General features: G+C 43.8%; 1 long non-coding RNA gene across 1 annotated transcript; it reads right to left on the minus strand.

Annotated features, from left to right (window-relative positions):
• Positions 1-304: 304 nt before the first annotated feature.
• LOC119177305 (uncharacterized) lies at positions 305-8251 on the minus strand. The gene is made up of 2 exons (XR_005110566.2): positions 8058-8251; positions 305-754 (listed from the first exon to the last, which is right to left on the minus strand). It is a non-coding gene; the product is annotated as an uncharacterized LOC119177305 (long non-coding RNA).
• Positions 8252-9119: the final 868 nt, after the last annotated feature.

The raw sequence follows: 9119 nt of genomic DNA on the forward strand, positions 1-9119 counted from the left end.
AAGAATGAGCCAGTCAGATATGACCTTCTCAACACATGAGAAAACGAATGTTGGATCTTTTGTAGAATATTAGCTAATCATGCTGGGCATGTACCACACTAATAAAGCCCAAAATGAACCTTTTATTTATGCTTGTATTATGGTATAGTATAAACTATATTCTAGAATAACATTGCTGGTCTAGTTGAGAGGAAAAGTAATAAGGACAACACATCTGCAACCTTGCAGACACTACTGTGCCCTTGCAAAGCCATTACAGATGGCTTAACCTTGTAACAAAACACACAATACAAACACAAAAATGTATGGTTGTAATACTTGAAGCAAATACCAGGTTTAATTCAAATTTCATTACATTGCTTTGTCAATCTAAAAATTTTTTCTTGGGCCATGAGTCTTGTGTGTTACTATCCAGAAGTGACGCTCATCAGGTAGACGCTGTCTCTGCTTGTGTCTTCCATGCGTCTTGCATAGGACATACCAACGATCATCTCCTTTCTTGAAGTAGCAGTCTTTGCATCGTTTTGTAAGAACATCCAAGTCTTTAAATGTCCGCACTGCAACTTGCAATGGTGTTTCTGTTACAAGAGGTAGAGTAGAAGCTTTCTTCTGTTGGCTGGCACTTGCAGAAAGAGCGCTGAATTTCCGCGTGGCTGTGCATGATGTGGAATTAAGCAGGCGTGCAATGCTAGGCATTGTTGCCGAGCGCTGAATCAAGGATATCATGGTAGCAGCTGGTCAACCGCACACCTTCCTGAAACAAACAAAATGCGAGAAATGAACCACAAAAATGCAGAAATTCATATCCAGCCATCAAGTGACAAAGTGAACCAATTGGAAAATTTAACATGTAACTGCATTTTACAAGCCAAGAACGTAGCCTACAGAAGGGTATGTCTTATTGCCCGGGCACAATAAGAAAACATGTTCTGGTTGCATTATTTTGTACCACAGCCAGTTTTGACATGTCAACTATACATTATAATATAGACTGAACCATACTTGTCTAGTGAAGATGGCTGTATAATGCGCCAGTGTTCTCTGCAGTCACCTAGCAACAAGCAGTTTGTGGCCCCAGCTGCTAGGAGGCAAACGAAGTTTCCCAACCAGTTTCTTGTACAATACTCATACATGGTTACGTCTGCCCTAACTGCCTTGGTTCCCATTTCTAAACATCTCAACATACTTTAAAATTCGAAAGCGGCACATTACACGCGTTCCGCCACTGGCTGCTAGGTTTCACTCATGGTTAAACTTATGCAGCAGGACCATACACGTCGTCTCTCTGAAACATAGGCCCATGCTTTCTTCTACAAAAGACAGCCACCAAATTGGCCAAACAGTGCTGTTATCAAGATGGTAAATTGGGCAAAGAATGAGAAAGGCGCACAAGGCGGCTTATGTCTTGTGTGTCCCTCTTCTTTTTTGTCGGCTAGTTACACTGGTTACGCGCTGTTTACACGAAATGTGCTGTTATCTCCAACATTTAAACAAGCGGTTAATGTCTAGCAATGCCAGCGCCAACAAAAAACGATTTTTGTTGGTAGAAGGCCTGCTCTTGCGCTATGTTCAGTACAACACATCACCATCATCAGCCGGACTATGCCCAGTGCATGGCAAGGCCTCTCCCATGATCCGCCAATCAAGCCGCTCTTGTGCTTTCTGCTGCCGCGTTATGCCTGCTAACGTTTTAATCTCATCGGCCCACCAAACTTTCTGTCTCCTCTTCATGCGTTTGCCTTCTCTTGGATTCCAGTCAGTTACCCTTAATGACCAGCAATTATCCTGCCTACGTGCTACGTGCCGGGCCCATGTCCATTTCTTTATTTCAACTATGATATCCTCAACCCCGGTTTGTTCCCTGACGCACTCTGTTCTCCTCTTGTCTCTTAAGGTTACACCTATCATTTTCCTTTCCATTGCTTACTATGTCATCTACAATTTAAGCTGAACCCTCTTTGTACGCCTCCAGGTTTCTGCTCTGTAGGAAAGTACCGGCAGGATGCAGCTGTTACATATTTCCGCTTGAGAGTTGGTGGCAGATGATAATTCACGATTTGAGAATGCTTGCAAATATGATCCACCCTATCCTTATTCTATTCATTTCACTCTCATGGTTCGGCTCCACGGCTTATCCTAAATAGACATATTCCTTTACAACTTTCAGCATCCCTCCACTTATCGCTAAGCGCTGTTTTCTGCCAAGACTGTTGCGCATTACTTTAGTTTTGTACACATTTTCAGACCTACTTTTCTGCTTTCCATGTCCAGCTATGTAATCATGAGCTGTAATTCGTGCCCTGATTTACTAATCAAGGCAATGTCATCAGCGACTTGCAGGTTATTAAGATACTCTCCATTAACTCCTATCTTTAACTCTCCCCAATATAGGGTCCTGAAAACCCCCATGCGGTGAATAGCATTGGAGAGATCGTGTCTCTCTACCTTACACCCATGGAGTTTTTCACAATCATACCTAGAGGGAAATCTGGCGCTAGTGAGCTGCTGGATGCAAAGGAATGATGGGATACGTTAGCTTCGAACTTGACTCGTATTTGTATACCTCAAAGACGCCTCTGGCTCCAAGTTAAAATGATTGATAAGAGCACATAATAAGCTATTTATTTTTGTCATTACACAGAAATGTGTTGTATTTAACACTAGAACTTTCTACGTTGATGTACAGTTTCACGAAGCGTAAGAAGTAACCAACGGCCGCTAAACTTGCCAGGCAGACGACAAAGCGAGCATTCTTTCAGACACGTTTATGTCGTCTGTTTCTTTTCTTCGCCGTTTGGTTGTGCCGTCAAGGTGAGTAGACTTTTATTTTAGAATATATTACGCGTGAATGAGATTCGCTCAAACATTTCGTTTTAGAGAAGCTTTATTTACGCAGTCGTATTCGCTTTTGAGCTGAAGCCTCGCTCAACACCAGCCAACACAAGCCTCGCAGACATATACCATCATTCCCAGCGCTCCAACATCGCTCCTTAAGAGATTCGCATAGACGGTAGCGCCACACTTATCTTTAAGTATTTGTGAGAAACTATGCTTACACCCTTCTTTATTGGGATTCTGTCGCTTTCTTTATGGAGAACTATGGTGGCTGTGGATCCTCTGTAGATTTCTTCAAGTATGCTTATGTAGGATTCTTTCATGCCTTGATTCCGTGGTGCCTGCATAACTGCTAATGTCTTGACCGAGTCAAACGCCTTCTCGTAATCTATGAAAGCTATCCATAGGGGTTGGTTGTATTCAGTGCATTTCTTTATTACCTGATTGATAGTATGAATATGATCTATTGTGGAGTATCCAGTACGAAATCCTGCTTAGCCTTTTGATTGATTGAACTGTGACATTGCCGTAATTTTATTAGCTAATATTTTTATAAATAGTTTGTAGAGAACAGACAGTAAGCTGATCGGCCTGTAATTTTTCAAGTCTTTGACGTCTCATTTCTTAAAGATTAAGATGACGTTGGCGTTCTTCCAAGATTTTGGTACTCTTCCCATCAAGAGACACTGTATATAAGGTGGGTCATTTTTCTGGTCCGTTGTTACCTTATCCTCACCAGCGGCTTTGCCTTTTTCCATTCCTTCTACGGCTTTTCTTACTTCTCCTGTCTTTACTGGTAGGAAGTCGAATTCCTCTGGTCCCATTATTGTTTCTCACAATATCATCCTGGTTCTTTTGACTTCTGTACAGCGCTCTGTAGAACTCCTCCGCTATCTTGACTATCCTATCCATATTGGTTATGACATTGCCTTCCTTGTTCCTCAATGCATACATCCGATTTTTGTCAATGCACAAGTCTGCCTTCACAGCTTTTAGGCTTCTGCCACTTTTTACAGCCTGCTCAATTATTTCTATGTTATACCTCTTGATGTCGGCTAAAAAGATAGACTTCCACAACCTTGTGTGGTGCGAGGTGGCCACGGCAAGACTTAGTGTGAGGACCACTTGGCAAGGACCAGAAGGGAATGGAATTACTCCCAGCCAACGTTAGCCCTTGCAGTTCCCACTGGCCTTCCCAAGGACGTCATGTGAAACTATCTATGAAAGCTATTGTGTAATTGTATTGATTGATATACTTGTCTTTATTGCCGTGGCCACCGGAAAAATATAGAACAACACGAGGGATGCGAGAAACTAACAAAAAATGAAAAAAAAGGTCAATTATTGAACTCGGCAATCAACACGAAAAACGTCATAACGGAACACGAGGAGAAAAAGAAGCTAAAATGTGCTCAAGGCCTACACTCAGTTATGGAACCTATTAAGAAATATTAAACTTCCCCTTAAGACAGATGCACTAAGATATGCCAGACCGTGCCGACTAAACCCAAGGGCTAACCCTAGCTCTACGATTTCCCGACAGACCATGCTCCTTGCTCCGAAAACCATGTCGCAGGATGAAAAAGTCTTCTGTGGATCAAACAGACCCTTCAGAACTCGATATTTCGCACCCTTCTCACTCGCCTTGTGCTCCAGCACCCCTTCATTTGAGTCCCAGATAATCGCCGGGTCAATCACCAACACCTGGTCGCCAGACTCAACAACCAAGTCAGGCTTGAGTCTGAAACCATCCCTAGTGGTAAATCGCGGCTCCTGGCGACCTGTCTGAAGACAAAATTGTGGCGTTCTGTGCGAGAAAGGTGAACGGAATTGCATTCCTGGCAAATCTGGAATGCTGTTTCTGGCTTTTCACCACAGCGGGGGCATAGCCTCGAAGCAGGATCTGTACTTTGTTTATTAGTTAGAGCCCTGATAGGGTATAGATTAGTCCGCAACCTAAGTCCCCTAATTCTGTCTCAGTCTTTTAATAATTTTGAATCGTGGCTAGGCCACTTATTTGCAAGAGTCTGGTCATGATGTGATAAAAGGTCCCTATTGCTGTAGTTTGCCTTTAAACGAGACCACCACTTCTGCGAGCCTCTGTGAAGTACAACAGTCACTTCAGCAGCTCCAGTTATGCCCGAGGGCACCTCAAACAGTGAAGAAATACGAGAAAAGTTTTTATTCAATACTGTTTCAAATAGACAGTCCACGAACGGACTGCCCAGTTAAAGTAATCTAGCCAGACCTTTGAAATGGAGCGCCTGAGAAACCCTCTGAAGCTGAATAATCCCTAACCCACCAGATTTGGCCGGAAGCCAGACACGCAAATTGGGGAACCCCCCGGGCAGACGCAGAGACTGCTTTATCCATTTGCGTAGTATGCCATCGAGCCTAGTCGATTCTGAGGAAACATTCAGAGTATTCGAAGAGCCATATAAGAACATGGGCACAACCAATTGCCTAAGACAGTGTAATTTCTGAAACGGTTTTAAAGAAGCCTTAGAAAGTAGTTCCAAAAGTGTGAAAGGTTTATCCGAGTCAACTCTCGGGTTCTTATTTGTATAGAGATTAAGACCTCAGTATTTCATGGGCTCATCTCTCTCCTTAGGGAATAACAGATCGCCTCAAATTGTCAGGGGGGGAATTGTGTAATTAAAATCTTTACATTGATGGCAAGGTCACCATCCAAAATATTGTGACTTAGAGGGGTTGATTTGAAAATCAACATTGTGAAGACATGTAACTATTTGGTCGACTAGAAGCTGGAGACCCTCAACAGTGTCGGACATCAATAACATATCTGCGAAGGCCATAGCTGCCAAAGATACACCTCCCAGAGGGACCCCCACCCATAAGTCATTAAGCTTGTAAAGAAGAGGATCAAAAATCCAATTGAAAAGAAAATGAGACCAAAAGTCTCCTTGCTTAATGCCTCGTCTCAACGATACCCTGATATTGTCAGTTTCTCCATTGATGGAGTGAGTTGTGGTACTATAGCTTCATTGGAAATGCCCAATTCAGCAAAGGACAGACAAATCTCCGAAGCGGAGAGTTGAAGAGGAGTAGGAAATGGTGAGCCAGAGAATGAAGGTAATGTGGGAAGATTGACGGTATGTGATTCGAGAAGTTCCAATACGTTCTGGTAACGATTGGTGCGACGAACTTTAAATATACTTGAAACAGTATGACTGCCGAAAACTGCATGTAGCGCCTCATTGATTCTCCTATGGCCCCCCACTCCAATTCTCTCTTCGTCAGAGCGATTAACTCAGTATCTGCCTATCTGCAGTGATAATATGCAGGTCCCTCAATGTAATGTTCAGTGTGTAAGCTGGTATGAGTAAACTGAAGCTTTTCAAGGACTTCAATGCATCTAGCCATCTTACACAGTTTTTCTACAGCCTCTCTAGAGCAGTGTGTAAATTTGGTTGCTAGGACATTGTCAACAGAGTAGACCTCGCCAAGGGTTAACTCTGCGTAGGCCAACGCCTCGACCTCAGCGTCAGACCATTGTCCTTGTGTGAGATTCACATATCCCCTTGTGCAAAGTCTGGGGAACTTGAGCAGGTTGCGAGAAAGCCGTATTTTCAATACGAGTCGCAGGTTCAACGACCAATTGGTCTTCATTGCCAAGTGTCCCAATATCGCCCTCAGCAATGTCCAGTGATGCACAAGAAGGCATATGAATTGAAGATGTATTAGTAGGCTCTAGACTGGGCTGAACAGGAACCTGTACAAGAGGGGAATCGGAGTGGCTAATTGAGAGAGTACGAGTAGATGCATGTGTATCTACAGGAGAAGTACATAGAAAAGGTTGTGTTTCGTTTCAGACCTGAACATTGTCATTCGATGCATTTATGAAACATTCATCATGGGGGTGGAGCTCAGGGGTGACTCCAACAACAATGGACCCGACCGAATCAACTCCGGATTCAGAAGGAGAAAAGTGTGGTTTACTAACAGGTGCAGCCTGATCCTGAAAGATATCTATAGTACATACTTCAGCAGATGACTGTTCCGAAGTGCAGGAAGTTTGTTCATTTGAGTTGCTAGTTGCATATTGCAACCATTGAAAATGGACCTCTTACATTTGGAAAAATGCGAGGACATTGATTGGGCAAAAGGAAGATGTTTGGTGAGGCAATGGGTACATTGCCATATTACTGCAATAGAATGAGACCTGTAATGATGTACTTCAAGTTTATTTCTAGAAGTAGCTTTCCAGCTACAAATCTGGCAGGTGTATGGACTAATATTATAATTATAAGAAATGACGTGTTCTATAATGAAAACCACATCAACCGGGACGGGAAAAAAAAAAAGATGCTAGTATAAGCGTACGAATAAAAAATGTTTTAAGCAACACGTAACAACTAGGCTGCTCATCGAATGAAACCCAAAGAAGTGGTGATGGCCGAAAGGCACAGCTATCAAGTGGAGCAAACTAGAAGGTAAACAGTCTTATGCCTATTAATTAACATTGAAAGCTCCACTAGCTCTATTTTGTCAGTTGCGTTTGAGGCTTTCACCATTTGTCGTCTCTTGATAAGACTTTCCGCCTCCCGAGATAGTTTTCCAGTTTCCTGTCTAGTGACCGTACCTCCAACTTCAATTGCACACTTTTTGATGATACTAGTTGTCAACGCTAACGTCAATTTTCTAATTTAGAGCCTCAAATCGATTCTAAAGGAAAACTCTGAATACCCGTGTTTTTCCTCTCACTGCCATTTCATTAACTGGCTTCTTGCGTACCAGTTTTTGTGTTTGCTTTTTAAAATCTCGGTGAATACGAGCTCTTACCATTCTATGGTTACTGCGTCTAATCTTGCCAATTACTTCTACATCCTTTACAATGTCTGGGTGTGCACACAAAATGAAATCAATTTCATTTTTAGTTTTGCCATTAAGACTTCAACACGTTTAGCCCGTTTTCTGAAGAAGGTATTCAAGATCCGTAAATTATTACGTGCTGCGAACTCTACTTATAACGCCCCTCTGTCATTTCTAGAGCCGATGTCGTATTTCCCCACTGCATTGTCTTCAGCCTGTTTCTTACCTACTTTGGCATTAAAGTCGCCCATCAGAATAATATGCTGGGACTTTATGGCTGACTCTACGTCTTCACAGAAGCGTTCAACCAAACGATCATCGTGGCTCGATGTAGGGGCTTAGGCCTGCACAACACACCTGTGCTCGATTCCACCCCAGAAAACACCTACCTTTTACCTGTCCACAGCTCAGCGGCACCTGTACGAGTAGCACCACAGAACACCTACCAGTTTGTAGCACGCTGAGCCAGCCGAGCCACAGAACACCTACCAGTGGTTGAGCCACAGAACACCTACTGTGGACCTACGCTAGGGTGTCCCTACCTACGCCGAACACGCTTCGAAGGAGCGGTCCTCGTTCCCGGATGTGACGTACGTGCAATTTAGGTATCATGAAACGAAACTGAATTCCTGTACTATGGTGGCTAGTACACTGTAGCTGTACTTTCGCTATGGTGGCTAGAAAGAAAGGTGTCAGCATCGTCCCGGCCGCGCCTTGAAAGGAGGCGTGCTGGTATTTCATCTTGCCGTGGAGCGGCGCGCAAGTCGCCACTGCGATCGGTCGAGAGCGCTTGCCAGCCGCTAGCGCGGCACTTTTACGCTTGCTCGTGTGCTCGCAAGTCGCAACGTCTGCGCTTTGCCTATTTGGACTTGTTCGGGATCAATACGTGTCATTGTGATCATGCAACAGTGATGAGTAAACAGCAAAGACACTGCTTTGCACCTGGATGCAATGCGGGATATGATTTGGCCCGCAAACAAGGGAAAGAAGCGTTTCTCTTCTCTGCTCCCGCCGACAATGAACAGAGCAAGGCCTGGAAGCGTATGATTCCTCACGCTGACAAACCACTGGAAAAGAACTGCGTTGTGTGCGAAGCTCATTTCGACGAAAGATTCATCGTCCGTAGATACAAGCATGTTATCAACTGGTTCTTAGCAACTTGGGAAAAAGCTTTACCTAAGGAGGGTGGGTTCCTGAGTGGATCAACTGCCGATGGACTACGCGTCACTCTAACCAGCACCCTTTCCATCCGACACTATGTCACGAAAACCTTGGGCTATAAACACTTGATGACGTCTCACCTCTGCCAAGACGCACTTGAAATCTTTTTTGGAATTCGGAAGCAAATGTCTGGCTCGAATGATCACCCTTCGCCGACACAATTTGGATCTCTGTGACTTGCCTCAGTTTTTACAGTTTGGCACAGTCACCCCCAGTGGAAACATACCTTC

The sequence above is a fragment of the Rhipicephalus microplus genome, chromosome X, assembly GCF_043290135.1.
Source record: "Rhipicephalus microplus isolate Deutch F79 chromosome X, USDA_Rmic, whole genome shotgun sequence".
Lineage (NCBI taxonomy): Eukaryota > Metazoa > Arthropoda > Arachnida > Ixodida > Ixodidae > Rhipicephalus > Rhipicephalus microplus.